At 36.5% G+C, this 15,234-nt stretch overlaps 1 long non-coding RNA gene across 1 annotated transcript in view; it reads right to left on the reverse strand.

The window, feature by feature from the left end:
* Positions 1 to 9,850: 9,850 nt before the first annotated feature.
* Positions 9,851 to 15,234, reverse strand: part of LOC129035599 (uncharacterized) — a 61,849-nt gene continuing 56,465 nt past the window's right edge. The window contains exon 3 of the long non-coding RNA XR_008502246.1: positions 9,851 to 10,092. This is a non-coding gene — a long non-coding RNA (uncharacterized LOC129035599). The remainder of the gene's footprint in view (positions 10,093 to 15,234) is intronic.

The following is a 15,234-nucleotide window of genomic DNA, read 5'->3' on the forward strand; positions in this document are numbered from 1 at the left end:
AACTATGAATTACATTTTAACTGAAATTTGTTCTGAGATTCAATGTAATTGTAATTTTTGCCAGCAGTAGTATAAATTGTATAGCTTTAAAAGTTATGAATCTGGGAGGAGCCAAGATGGCCGAATAGGAACAGCTCCGGTCTACAGCTCCCAGCGCGAGCGACGCAGAAGACGGGTGATTTCTGCATTTCCATCTGAGGTACCGTGTTCATCTCACTAGGGAGTGCCAGACAGTGGGCGCAGGTCAGTGGGTGAGTGCACCGTGCGCCAGCCGAAGCAGGGGCGAGGCATTGCCTCACTCGGGAAGCGCAAGGGGTCAGGGAGTTCCCCTTCCAGAGGTGACAGACGGCACCTGGAAAATCAGGCCACTCCCACCCGAATACTGTGCTTTTCCGACGGGCTTAGGAAACGGTGCCCCAGGAGAGTATAGCCCGCACCTGGCTCAGAGGGTCCTCCGCCCACGGAGTCTCGCTGATTGCTAGCACAGCAGTCTGAGATCAAACAGCAAGTCGGCAGCGAGGCTGGGGGAGGGGCGCCCGCCATTGCCCAGGCTCGCTTCGGTAAACAAAGCAGCCTGGAAGCTTGAACTGGGTGGAGCCCACCACAGCTCAAGGAGGCCTGCCTGCCTCTGTAGGCTCCACCTCTGGGGGCAGGGCACAGACAAACAAAAAGACAGCAGTAACCTCTGCAGACTTAAATGTCCCTGTCTGACAGCTGTGAGGAGAGCAGTGGTTCTCCCAGCACGCAGCTGAAGATCTGAGAACGGGCTGACTGCCTCCTCAAGTGGGTCCCTGACCCCTGACCCCCGAGCAGCCTAACTGGGAGGCACCCCCCAGCAGGGGCAGACTGACACCTCACACGGCCGGCCAGGTACTCCAACAGACCTGCAGCTGAGGGTTCTGTCTGTTAGAAGGAAAACTAACAGAAAGGACATCCACACCAAAAACCCATCTGTACATCACCATCATCAAAGACCAAAAGTAGATAAAACCACAAAGATGGGGAAAAAACAGAGCAGAAAAACTGGAAACTCTAAAAACCAGAGTACCTCTCCTCCTCCAAAGGAACGCAGTTCCTCACCAGCAACGGAACAAAGCTGGACGGAGAATGACTTTGACGAGCTGAGAGAAGAAGGCTTCAGACGATCAAATTACTCCGAGCTACGGGAGGATATTCAATCCAAAGGCAAAGAAGTTGAAAACTTTGAAAAAAATTTAGAAGAATGTATAACTAGAATAACCAATACAGAGAAGTGCTTAAAGGAGCTGATGGAGCTGAAAACCAAGGCTCGAGAACTACGTGAAGAATGCAGAAGCCTCAGGAGCCGATGCGATCAAATGGAAGAAAGGGTATCAGCCCTGGAAGATGAAATGAATGAAATGAAGTGAGAGGGGAAGTTTAGAGAAAAAAGAATAAAAAGAAATGAGCAAAGCCTCCAAGAAATGTGGGACTATGTGAAAAGACCAAATCTACGTCTGATTGGTGTACCTGAAAGTGATGGGGAGAATGGGAACAAGTTGGAAAACACTCTGCAGGATATTATCCAGGAGAACTTCCCCAATCTAGCAAGGCAGGCCAACATACAGATTCAGGAAATACAGAGAACGCCACAAAGATACTCTTCGAGAAGAGCAACTCCAAGACACATAATTGTCAGATTCACCAAAGTTGAAATGAAGGAAAAAATGTTAAGGGCAGCCAGAGAGAAAGGACGGGTTACCATCAAAGGGAAGCCCATCAGACTAACAGCGGATCTCTCGGCAGAAACCCTACAAGCCAGAAGAGAGTGGGGGCCAATATTCAACATTCTTAAAGAAAAGAATCTTCAACCCAGAATTTCATATCCTGCCAAACTAAGCTTCATAAGTGAAGGAGAAATAAAATACTTTACAGACAAGCAAATGCTGAGAGATTTTGTCACCACCAGGCCTGCCCTAAAAGAGCTCTTGAAGGAAGCGCTAAACATGGAAAGGCACAACCGGTACCAGCCACTGCAAAATCATACCGAAATGTAAAGACCATTGAGACTAGGAAGAGACTGCATCAACTAACGAGCAAAATATCGAGCTAACATCATAATGACAGGATCAAATTCACACATAACAATATTAACTTTAAATGTAAATGGACTAAATGGTCCAATTAAAAGACACAGACTGGCAAATTGGATAAAGACTCAAGACCCATCAGTGTGCTGTATTCAGGAAACCCATCTCACGTGCAGAGACACACATAGGCTCAAAATAAAAGGATGGAGGAAGATCTACCAAGCAAATGGAAAACAAAAAAAGGCAGGGGTTGCAATCCTAGTCTCTGATAAAACAGACTTTAAACCAACAAAGATCAAAAGAGACAAAGAAGGCCATTACATAATGGTAAAGGGATTAATTCAACAAGAAGAGCTAACTATCCTAAATATATATGCACCCAATACAGGAGCACCCAGATTCATAAAGCAAGTCCTGAGTGACCTACAAAGAGACTTAGACTCCCACACATTAATAATGGGAGACTTTAACACCCCACTGTCAACATTAGACAGATCAACGAGACAGAAAGTCAACAAGGATACCCAGGAATTGAACTCAGCTCTGCACCAAGCAGACCTAATAGACATCTACAGAACTCTCCACCCCAAATCAACAGAATATACATTTTTTTCAGCACCACACCACACCTATTCCAAAATTGACCATATCCTTGGAAGTAAAGCTCTCCTCAATAAATGTAAAAGAACAGAAATTGTAACAAACTGTCTCTCAGATCACAGTGCAATCAAGCTAGAACTCAGGATTAAGAATCTCACTCAAAACCGCTCAACTACATGGAAACTGAACAACCTGCTCCTGAATGACTACTGGGTACATAACGAAATGAAGGCAGAAATAAAGATGTTCTTTGAAACCAACGAGAACCAAGACACAACATACCAGAATCTCTGGGATGCATTCAAAGCAGTGTGTAGAGGGAAATTTATAGCACTAAATGCCCACAAGAGAAAGCAGGAAAGATCCAAAATTGACACCCTAACATCACAATTAAAAGAACTAGAAAAGCAAGAGCAAACACATTCAAAAGCTAGCAGAAGGCAAGAAATAACTAAAATCAGAGCAGAACTGAAGGAAATAGAGACACAAAAAACCCTTCAAAAAATAAATGAATCCAGGAGCTGGTTTTTTGAAAGGATCAACAAAATTGATAGACCGCTAGCAAGATTAATAAAGAAAAAAAGAGAGAAGAATCAAATAGATGCAATAAAAAATGATAAAGGGGATATCACCACCGATCCCACAGAAATACAAACTACCATCAGAGAATATTACAAACACCTCTATGCAAATAAACTAGAAAATCTAGAAGAAATGGATAAATTCCTCAACACATACACCCTCCCAAGACTAAACCAAGAAGAAGTTCAATCTCTGAATAGACCAATAACAGGAGCTGAAATTATGGCAATAATCAATAGCTTACCAACCAAAAAAAGTCCAGGACCAGATGGGTTCACAGCCGAATTCTACCAGAGGTACAAGGAGGAGCTGGTACCATTCCTTCTGAAACTATTCCAATCAATAGAAAAAGAGGGAATCCTCCCTAACTCATTTTATGAGGCCAGCATCATCCTGATACCAAAGCCTGGCAGAGACACAACAAAAAAAGAGAATTTTAGACCAATATCCTTGATGAACATTGATGCAAAAATCCTCAATAAAATACTGGCAAACAGAATCCAGCAGCACATCAAAAAGCTTATCCACCATGATCAAGTGGGCTTCATCCCTGGGATGCAAGGCTGGTTCAATATACGCAAATCAATAAATGTAATCCAGCATATAAACAGAACCAAAGACAAAAACCACATGATTATCTCAATAGATGCAGAAAAGGCCTTTGACAAAATTCAACAACCCTTCATGCTAAAAACTCTCAATAAATTAGGAATTGATGGGACGTATCTCAAAATAATAAGAGCTATTTATGACAAACCCACAGCCAATATCATACTGAATGGGCAAAAACTGAAAGCATTCCCTTTGAAAACTGGCACAAGACAGGGATGCCCTCTCTCGCCACTTCTATTCAACATAGTGTTGGAAGTTCTGGCCAGGGCAATTAGGCAGGAGAAGGAAATCAAGGGTATTCAATTAGGAAAAGAGGAAGTCAAATTGTCCCTGTTTGCAGATGACATGATAGTATATCTAGAAAACCCCATTGTCTCAGCCCAAAATCTCCTTAAGCTGATAAGCAACTTCAGCAAAGTCTCAGGATACAAAATCAATGTGCAAAAATCACAAGCATTCTTATACATCAATAACAGACAAACAGAGAGCCAAATCATGAGTGAACTCCCATTCACAATTGCTTCAAAGAGAATAAAATACCTAGGAATCCAACTTACAAGGGATGTGAAAGACCTCTTCAAGGAGAACTACAAACCACTGCTCAAGGAAATAAAAGAGGATACAAACAAATGGAAGAACATTCCATGCTCATGGGTAGGAAGAATCAATATCATGAAAATGGCCATCCTTCCCAAGGTAATTTACAGATTCAATGCCATCCCCATCAAGCTACCAATGACTTTCTTCACAGAATTGGAAAAAACTACTTTAAAGTTCATATGGAACCAAAAAAGAGCCCGCATCGCCAAGTCAATCCTAAGCCAAAAGAACAAAGCTGGAGGCATCACGCTACCTGACTTCAAACTATACTACAAGGCTACAGTAACCAAAACAGCATGGTACTGGTACCAAAACAGAGATATAGATCAATGGAACAGAACAGAGCCGTCAGAAATAATGCCACATATCTACAACCATCTGATCTTTGACAAACCTGACAAAAACAAGAAATGGGGAAAGGATTCCCTATTTAATAAATGGTGCTGGGAAAACTGGCTAGCCATATGTAGAAAGCTGAAACTGGATCCCTTCCTTACACCTTATACAAAAATCAATTCAAGATGGATTAAAGACTTAAATGTTAGACCTAAAACCATAAAAACCCTAGAAGAAAACCTAGGCAATACCATTCAGGACATAGGCATGGGCAAGGACTTCATGTCTAAAACACCAAAAGCAATGGCAACAAAAGCCAAAATTGACAAATGGGATCTAATTAAACTAAAGAGCTTCTGCACAGCAAAGGAAACTACCATCAGAGTGAACAGGCAACCTACAAAATGGGAGAAAATTTTCGCAACCTACTCATCTGACAAAGGGCTAATATCCAGAATCTACAATGAACTCCAACAAATTTACAAGAAAAAAACAAACAACCCCATCAAAAAGTGGGCGAAGGACATGAACAGACACTTCTCAAAAGAAGACATTTATGCAGCCAAAAGACACATGAAAAAATGCTCACCATCACTGGCCATCAGAGAAATGCAAATCAAAACCACAATGAGATACCATCTCACACCAGTTAGAATGGCAATCATTAAAAAGTCAGGAAACAACAGGTGCTGGAGAGGATGTGGAGAAATAGGAACACTTTTACACTGTTGGTGGGACTGTAAACTAGTTCAACCCTTGTGGAAGTCAGTGTGGCGATTCCTCAGGGATCTAGAACTAGAAATTCCATTCGACCCAGCCATCCCATTACTGGGTATATACCCAAAGGACTATAAATCATGCTGCTATAAAGACACATGCACACGTATGTTTATTGCCGCATTATTCACAATAGCAAAGACTTGGAACCAACCCAAATGTCCAACAATGATAGACTGGATTAAGAAAATGTGGCACATCTACACCATGGAATACTATGCAGCCATAAGAAATGATGAGTTCATGTCCTTTGTAGGGACATGGATGAAATTGGAAATCATCATTCTCAGTAAACTATCGCAAGAACAAAAAACCAAACACCGCATATTCTCACTCATAGGTGGGAATTGAACAATGAGAACACATGGACACAGGAAGGGGAACATCACACTTCAGGGACTGTTGTGGGTTGGGGGGAGGGGGGAGGGATAACATTGGGAGATATACCTAATGCTAGATGACGAGTTGGTGGGTGCAGTGCACCAGCATGGCACATGTATACATATGTAACTTACTGCACATTGGGCACATGTACCATAAAACCTAAAGTATAATAATAATAATAATAATAATAATTACAATAAAAGAAAAAAATAAATAAATAAATAAATTAAAAAAAAAAAAAAAAAAAAAAAAAAAAGTTATGAATCTTAAATTCACTCCTTAAATTTCTTTTCATCTAATTTACTTCAGCAAGTCACAAGGTGGTTAGGTACATTTCCTTTCACTTACAAATATTGAATTCATTCAAAAATGTTTATCTGAGTTGGGTCAGAAGAAAATGGATTCAACAAGTATAAGAAATGAATGACTGAGTAAATAATTAAATATTCTTTCCAATTGATAGTGACTTTTTCTAAACAGAGATATATAAATCTAATTTTAATTGCATTTTTCAGTGACAACTAAGACATTTAACTTGTGTTGAGAAATAAAATTTATTTGTGTTTTAACTATTTGTTATACTACCCCCTTTGACTTCTAATGTATAATTTCACAAATAGCTTACATTATACTCCATCAATTAACACAAAAATATACTCCTGGTTCCTTATAATTACACTGTGCAATTACATTCATATCATATTTCATCATTCAGTATATGAATAGCCCAAATTCTAGCTGTTTGTTCCATTGGTTAGGAAAGAAAACATTATATACAATGTAGCTTACGTACACAAAGGTTCTTATTGAATTTGATGTTTCAAATAACACACTTGACAATTTTGTTGTTGTCAGTGATAAGAGTGCAGCTCAAACAAAACAAATGTCCTTTGCTGTCAGAACAAGGATATCTCGTGTCATGAATGCCATCACAGCAGGAAATTGCTTCCACTGGTTTGAAACAGGAATTTCAAGACAGAAAAGGGAAAGTCTTCTTGACAAACTGCATTCTTCAAAAAATGTCCATCAATCATAGGAGGAAAAAAAAATCTTTAGATTAGATGTTACTTCTTTTAACAGATGCATATGGCTACGCCAAATATTCTCCATGCAAGAAAAATCCAGGGATTTTAATAATCAGAAAGGCATATTCTGAGAAACTTATTGAGTTTCATCTATTTTGTTGAATTACTGTTGTCACATAATAAAATGAAACTATGTTGAAACATGCATGTTAACTACAATTTTAGATTACATTGCTTAAACACAACAGCAAAATGTGTGAAAGTTTAAAATAAATAAATCTTGATTGTTCTAATTTTTAAAACATAGTTTATAATGCATGCATTTAAATGAAAAAATCAGTGTGATAAATAAACCACACAAATCTTTTAAAGATCACATACTAGAAATACAATTTGGGGTATATTCTCCTCAAATTCAGCATTACTAATATCTTGCTCAGTTATCTGTGTTACGATCTAAGTGGACTGGCAACTAATTATCCAGGTACGTTTGCTTCCAGAGTAACAAGTCCTTTTATTGCATTTTCTTTCCTTTGCATCTTGCAACAGTCTTTTTTATTTTATTTTATTTTATTTTCTATTAAGAAACACTTTTGCAAGTGTGCTCAGCAGAGTTTGGAGCAGAAAAGTCTTCAACTTTCAATTGCCTTTGGGATGAGGTAAGAAAATTAATTAAATTTATTATTCTATTTATTGACTGGAAGACATCAATGTCATTATTTACATTTCTCAAAATATTGCTACCTATCACAAAGGCAAATCTGATTTGGGAAATAAATCTCAGTCCATGAGAAATGGGATTAAAAAGTAGTTGCCCACAAATGAGTAGAATTTAATCAATAATTCTTGGTAATCCATATTACCAGTAAGTTATTGCAGAACTCATATATATTTCATGATAAAAAGATATAAAGTAAAATACGGTGAAATATCATTTTTTCTCTGAAATTAATAGAATAAGAACATAAAGATTTAGGAGGCATTTGTGTGTTTTGGGACTCAGCGTGAGTGAGGTGTTAGATGAATTGGCTAACAAAGAGCCTGTGCTTAAACCTGTAACTGAACTGGAAAAATATTGTCACTAATGGAAAAAAGGGCAGAGGCTTTACATCTTTCCCATATTCCATCTCGCTGTGAAGTCAATGGGGCGAGAAATATAGGCAAGTACAGAGCAGAGATTCATGGCTGAGAACTCACTGAGAAACAGTTTAACATCTTAGAAAGAACAGAGAAGGCATCCCTAGTCATTAATTATCGAAAAGTCACAATAAAAAGCATTGCATTGAGCCTGCTATCCACCAAACCAATAGCATTTAGCTGGAGGCAATATTATGTAGGACTTTGAGATGGAATTTGGGTGTCAGACAACATGGCTCTTTTTCTGGACCTGTCACTCCAATGTTTTGTAACTTTGGCAAACCCAATTAATAATCTTTCTCGGCTTTCATTTCTCCTTATTGACAAACGAAGCTAATACCTACAATACTGAAGTACACCTATGCCTGCAAGTCAATTTCTGCTGCTTTAGACACTGCACTGATGAACCTTACATATTGACTTACAATAACTTCCTGCAAGTCACCAATTGACTAAATCACCATGGTACTCCTTTAGTTACTGACAGTCTTCTTAAGATCTTAAAGTAAAGATCTGTTTAAAGTGATGACTTTGAAAGTTTTACAGTAAGTCAAAAGCTGTATACTTGCCAATTCCTCTAGGTAAAGGGAAAAAAGATCTATGATTTGAACAAAAAAGATAAATTCTACCTAACGTAACCACATTAGGTGAGCAAGTTCAAACTGTCCAAGAAAACTGACAGGAAGAGTAGATAGCATGTCCTTTTATATTCATATGAAACTATTTGAATGGCATTGACTGGAATTTCTTGCCCTATGGTGCTGACAGAACTTTGTGTAACATTCATATAACATTTCTGGATATTTATGTCTGTAATGAAAGATATTTCTTATGAAAACAATATCTCATTCTACATTTAGGACATGTGACTTGTTCTTGCAATGAGTATCTAAAGATCATTCATAATTTTTCTAATTCATTGTAATTATTCTAACAAAGAAAAAGATGAATATAAAATTAAGATATATTTTATTATTAAGTATTGAAAAACTAAAAAAGCAAAGTCATTTATATTACTATAGTCAGACTTACTCTTGCAAATACATTTTAAGCAATAAAACTGACTATTCTATGCAGTTCAGATGCCCATTGGCCTTCTTTGTGTTTCTCAACCACTTTGCAGGCTTTGTGAAAACACCTTTGCAAAAACCGTAACAGTGACAAAACTATGAGAGTGAAAGAGATCTGATCTAACCCACCCCAACTTGCCTCTAACCTCCAGACTATCCTTGTTTATTCCTGGGCATAGGCTGAATTCACTTTAGGAGAAATTTAGTTTATAGTTTAATTTGAAACTAAGATGGTAACTACTCCTTCTTGAAATAAACCCCTTTTTGCCTGGGGACCAGACTTCCTTTATAAGGCACAGAGAGAGATCAAATTTCAATGGCTTTTCTTTCTCTATCCCAACTCTAAATCTACCATCCTTAAAAAAGTCGGGGGAGTGGGGAGAGAAGGATTAGATTGCCCTTCCTGTTGCCCATTGCCCATCCTTTGTCCCACCAAATGTTGCCAAGAGCCTCAGCAATAGATACTATTTACTACCAAGGGAATTCTTTTGGAGAATGCCCAAAAGTAAATTGGTTCAAGATGATGAATCTTGAATGCTCTCTTGAGGTGTCTGGTGATTTAACAGTAGATAACTCAGTGCCACTAAAGGTATTTGATTGAAAATTTGGCGGTATCATGTCTGTGTTTTGCAAGAAACTTAGTGAAAATGGAGAGAATAGAGCTACACAGAGACTGGAAAAGTCAAGCAGTTATTTTAACGGTTTAGACTACAGATGTTGAGTTTCTAACTTACTGCAATGTCAGTAAGGTTGTAATCAAAAAAGACAAATTTGAGAGATATTTCAGGAATAATCTTTAAGAGACTCTACGAAAATTAAGGGGTAGGCAAATGTGAAGGATGACTTTCTTGTTTCCATCTTGAGTCATAACTTGGATGGTATTGACATGCACTGATGGAGAGTCAGAAGAGCAGATTTGGGCTGTGGATGGAGAGAGGACAATGAGTTCAAGGAAGAAGAGAGATGAAACAAAAGATATAATTAGTGTAAAACTAGGTTGGCATTCTCAGGCTATAAAACCCAGGATTTACCACAAAGAATATGAGTTCATCTTCTCACACATTAACCAATCAGAAGAGTTTGACCGTAGGCTTTCTTGAAAGTGTGGCACACAGCTGTGCCACCAAACTGGTAGGCATCTTTAAAAACTCTTTTTAAGCTCTTATGCTCCTACGTTTTATTTCCAAAGGTATTAACAATCTCTCTTTCCTTCCACTTTGTCCCAGTGCTACCACACTGCCACACTGCTCACCTGTCATTACATTTCCTCCAAGCTTTGACACATTTCCAGCCATGACTAACCATTTGGAAAGTATCATCCATCATCCACTAACTGAATTCTTGAGATGAGCAGTTTGCCTAGAACCTTACTAGATAATGTCTTTTTTAAAAACACATCATAGATTTGACAGTTATCAACTTATGCAAATACCATAAAAAGTGATAACATTAGTGGAAGGTACAGAAGAAAATTTGCTGAATCCAGTTGGATCCAATGTGGGAGGAAAGAACACAAGTGGTTAAATACTAGGAGGCAAGGATCATTGGTGATTACCAAAATAGATAAAATAGAAAAATTTTTGCTCAAAGATTAGAATTTTGTTAAATTAAATCTGAAAGATCAATATAGCAGTGCTAATATATAATGATAAGCTTATTTTATTCACAGTTAAAAGTGAATATTATCAAGTCACATTCAACTCACTGTTAAATTTTAATGTTCAAGAAAATGTATTTTCAAACGTCCTTATCTTTGTCAAAGATACCTTTACATTTGGGAATGTGAGCTAAGACCATATTGATAATCATTAAAATAAATTCAGTTGAATCCAAGCAAAGTTTGAAATGTAAACTACTTCACAGATCATGTTAGAAAGAGAAGTCATGTAAATTATAAACCTTAGCATATTAACAGTCAAATTAAGTGGACTCCTATTTATAATTATAAACCTGCACATTGAAATCATTATGGGAATTTTTCATAAATCCAAATGTCTAAATAAGGGTACCTAACTCAATTACATATTAATAAGAAATTTTACTTTGCTATATATCAAAATAATGGGAAAAATGAGCTTACTTGCTAAGCAAATGTTTAGCACACATTCTTGAATCTATGTTGTCTTTCTGTCTCTCTCTCTCTGCCTGCCCGCTCTCTCTCTCTCTCTCACACACACACACACACACACACACACACAGAGGCTATTCATCTTTCAAGGTGCTTTATAGATGCAGTCTATGTTTTATAGTTTATTGATCATAATGTCATAAAAGATCTACAATTTCTGGAATAATTACATTATGCCTGTTTTGTTTTTCCTTATTGTTAGTATTTTACACAGAATACTATCCTTTGACTTTTTTAACCAATAACTATTCAACAATCAGTATATTATCTGAACATCCAAAGTGATATTTTTAGATCTCTGCAATATCAAAAAGCATAGAAAAAAATTTGTAAAAGTGTCTTAAAGGTAAAATCTACTTCATTGTCTCATCAACCACAAAACAAAGTACTGTGCTTTGCACTTAGAAGGTATTCAATAAATGTTTATGTGGTTTAATAGCATGGAGTGAAGGGAAGATTCTGTAATTTCATAAGATCTTTAAAAAGCAATTTGGTCCAATGTGAAGAAAATTATACATAGAATACTACCATTAATTTTGGAAAGGGGAAATAATATATTTGCTTACATTATTCAAAAATGGAGAAATGAACCTAAAACAAACAAACAAAACCAGTTTTCAGATCTAAGGAAATAGAGTCAAAAGTATTATACAAATATTTTCCAAAACTACTAAACAGAAGTTGTTTTTAAATTTTAAAATTCTAACAAGTTAATAAAAAATTGGCACAGCTTGTATAGAATTAATAAAAATAACTACATTGGGAGGAAATATTTCTTTCAAGTGAGTGTTAAAACAGAGTAAATTGGTTGTTTATTCCCAATGTGATATCCACTAAGAAAAACATTAGAAAAGAAAAAATCCTCAAACTGTTTTCAGTAATCAGACTTTTGAGTGCTACTATGGTTTTCCTGAATGTGCTACATAGGACAAAGCAAATAAATAATAATGATATCATTAAGAATTGGAATTTTGATCATGAGAGAAAGGCGACACACGTGTGAGAGGAATTTGGTTAAGAAAAAAATCCTGAATTCCTGAATTTGCTAAATTTGACTTGGAGTATAAACATGAACATATGATATCATATGATATATTGTATATATTTTTTAAATATGTGATACTTCTGTTCACTAAAAAAGTGAACTGGGCAGTACTTATTGTTCTTGGGCAGCAGAAACAAGTATTCTTTCACCCAGATTTTTGTCTCCAAGTGGCATTTCTCACAAAGGAGCTAGTGTTCTTAAAAAAATTTTAGATTTCAAGATGGGACAGGAAATACACATGTTGCATGTAGAACATATTGTCAAATCAGACAGTAAGAATACAAAGACTTGTGATCATCATAAAAAGGACTCAGGAGTCAACTGAGAGAAACTCACACTATCCAAAGCTGGGAAAGTTTGAACACCAATAAGAATTACAATTTTACTTAGTTAAGACAAATTAGGTGTTCAAAATCCATAAGCTCTTAATAATATATATTTTTACAAAACAAAATTGATCAACCTGCAAAGATACTGGGAGCCAACTCATTATTTTGAATACTGGTAAATAAGAAAATTAGCAACACATCTATATTGCAGTTCTATCCTACATGCTCTGAACTCAGAGAAACAAATATTTGATGGAAGATAATTTTTATTCATCAAGGTAGTTCAGATAATAATTAGTCATTTAATTACAATATCATCATTTTATAACCCTTTATGAAATAATGGATCTAGCAGTAATCATCAATGGCTACTAAATTCACAAAAAGAGAAACAGTCAGATATTAAGGGCCTTTTACTGGAAATATAATAGTACCTGACAAATCTTTTTGCCAAAAAAAATTCAAGCCCCAGTCTGATCAATTTATAAGAAAAGGAGCAGTGGACCCATTCAGAAATACCACAAGAATGTGATCAGGGCACGGTGGCTCACATCTATAATCCCAGAACTTTGGGAGGCCAAGGCAGGTGTATCACTTGAGGTCAAGAGATGGAGACCAGCCTGGCCCACATGGTGAAACCCCACCTCTGCTGAGAATACAAAAATTAGCCAAGTGTGGTGCTGCATGCCTGTAATCTCGGCTACTCGTGAGGCTGAGGCAGGAGAATCACTTGAACCTGGGAGACGGAGGTTGTAGTGAGCCGAGATTATGCCACTGCACTCCAGCCTGGGCAACAGAGCGAGAGTCTGTCTCAAAAAACAAAAACAAAAACAAAACAAACAAAAAATAATGCAATCAGCAAAATATAGACTAGGGGAAACTATAACACAGTCTTTAAGCTGTCTTCAACAAATGGTTACCCAAAAAAAAAAAACTGAGTTGGAGACAGGAGCTAAAGATTAATAGAAACTTAAGAAATACGTTCACTAATTGCTATACATAGAATTTGTCTGGCACCTGATTTGAATAATTAATTTCTTAAAAAGACTGAGAATTGTGGGAATGTAAACAATTTTTGTATATTCAAAAACATTACAGAATTTTTGTTAGTACTCTGTGTGTCATAATAGGGATTATATTTTTAAATGAGTTATTTTTTAGAGATCTGTTCAAAATACTTATAAGTGATATAATGTCTGGTGTTTTCTCCAAACTAATCCGGGAGAAAGGAAGAGAAACAGCATGGTAGTATAGATAAAATAATTGGGCAGAATTAATAATTATGGAAGCTGGGTGATGCATATCTGGGGATGAATTATATAATTTCTCATATTTTGTATATATTTAAATTTTTCATTATAAAAACATTTCAAATGCTAAAAAAGTCAAAGTAAAAAATAAAACAAACAATTGCTTGAGTCTTGAAAGCCCCATGTAACCAGAATAAAAATAAAAAAGGAAAAGAATGGCCCAGGGAAAATGTTCAAGGAACAATCCATTTCCCACGTCCTCTCCTAGCACGTCCTTGGTCAAAGCCCTCAAGTTTTGCTGTCTTTTGCACCTTCTGCCTGGAGAAATGATGTAGTCAATGAGGCTAAATAATTGAAATAAAAAAAAAAAAGAAAGAGAATACAAAGACATTTTTAAGATCATGAGCTATCGAATTGACCAGCTATACCTCAAAATAAAATGTTTAGCAAAAAGGATAAAACCAAAGATGGAATCTGTAATCATTATTTGCCCATATTCTTATCTGAAAAGTAACACTGTGGAAGGAACAATAGAAAAATAGATCTACATTTGATTTTTATTCATTCAGTAGCATTTCATATGTATGAAAACCAACAAAACTACTAAAATCAGGAGTGGTTGTTATTTTTTCATCAATCTAAGTGGACAGTTAAGAGAAGACACTCTCTGAAGTCTATGCATCAGTAAACAGATGATCAAGCATATTATATAAATTTATAAAGTTAAATGTGCACCAATATGAAAGTCAAAACCTCCCAAACTAGCAGATTTAGAAAGTTTATTAAGAAACAAATAAACAAAAGCAGAATCTGTGAAATAAGCAAAGCACTAATAAAAACGACAGAAGTATGACACATGATACATATAGAACATGCTATTATGATGGCGGAAGATACTACTATAACATGCTACTTACATTTCTTTTTAAGAGATCATGAAACATTTAAAAAATTGATCAAGTGAAATGCTCAATAAGTCACAAAATAATTTTTGAACTACAGATTCTATTAGCTAACAACTATGTAATCATTCTAAATAGTGTTAAAATTCAGGAAAGAAACAAAAATATTTGACCAAATATAATTAAAATAATATTTAATGGACCGGGTGCAGTGGCTCACACCTGGAATCTCAGCACTTTGGGAGGTCGATGCAAGCATATCACTTGAGGTCAGGAGTTCAAGACCAGCCTGGCCAACATGGAGAAACCCAGTCTCTACTACAAAAACACAAAAATTAGCCAGGTGTAGTGGAACACGCCTGTAGTCCCAGTTACTCAGGAGGCTGAGGCATGAGAATCACTTGGACCT

The sequence above is a fragment of the Pongo pygmaeus genome, chromosome 3 (assembly GCF_028885625.2).
Source record: "Pongo pygmaeus isolate AG05252 chromosome 3, NHGRI_mPonPyg2-v2.0_pri, whole genome shotgun sequence".
In the NCBI taxonomy this organism is placed as follows: Eukaryota; Metazoa; Chordata; class Mammalia; order Primates; family Hominidae; genus Pongo; species Pongo pygmaeus.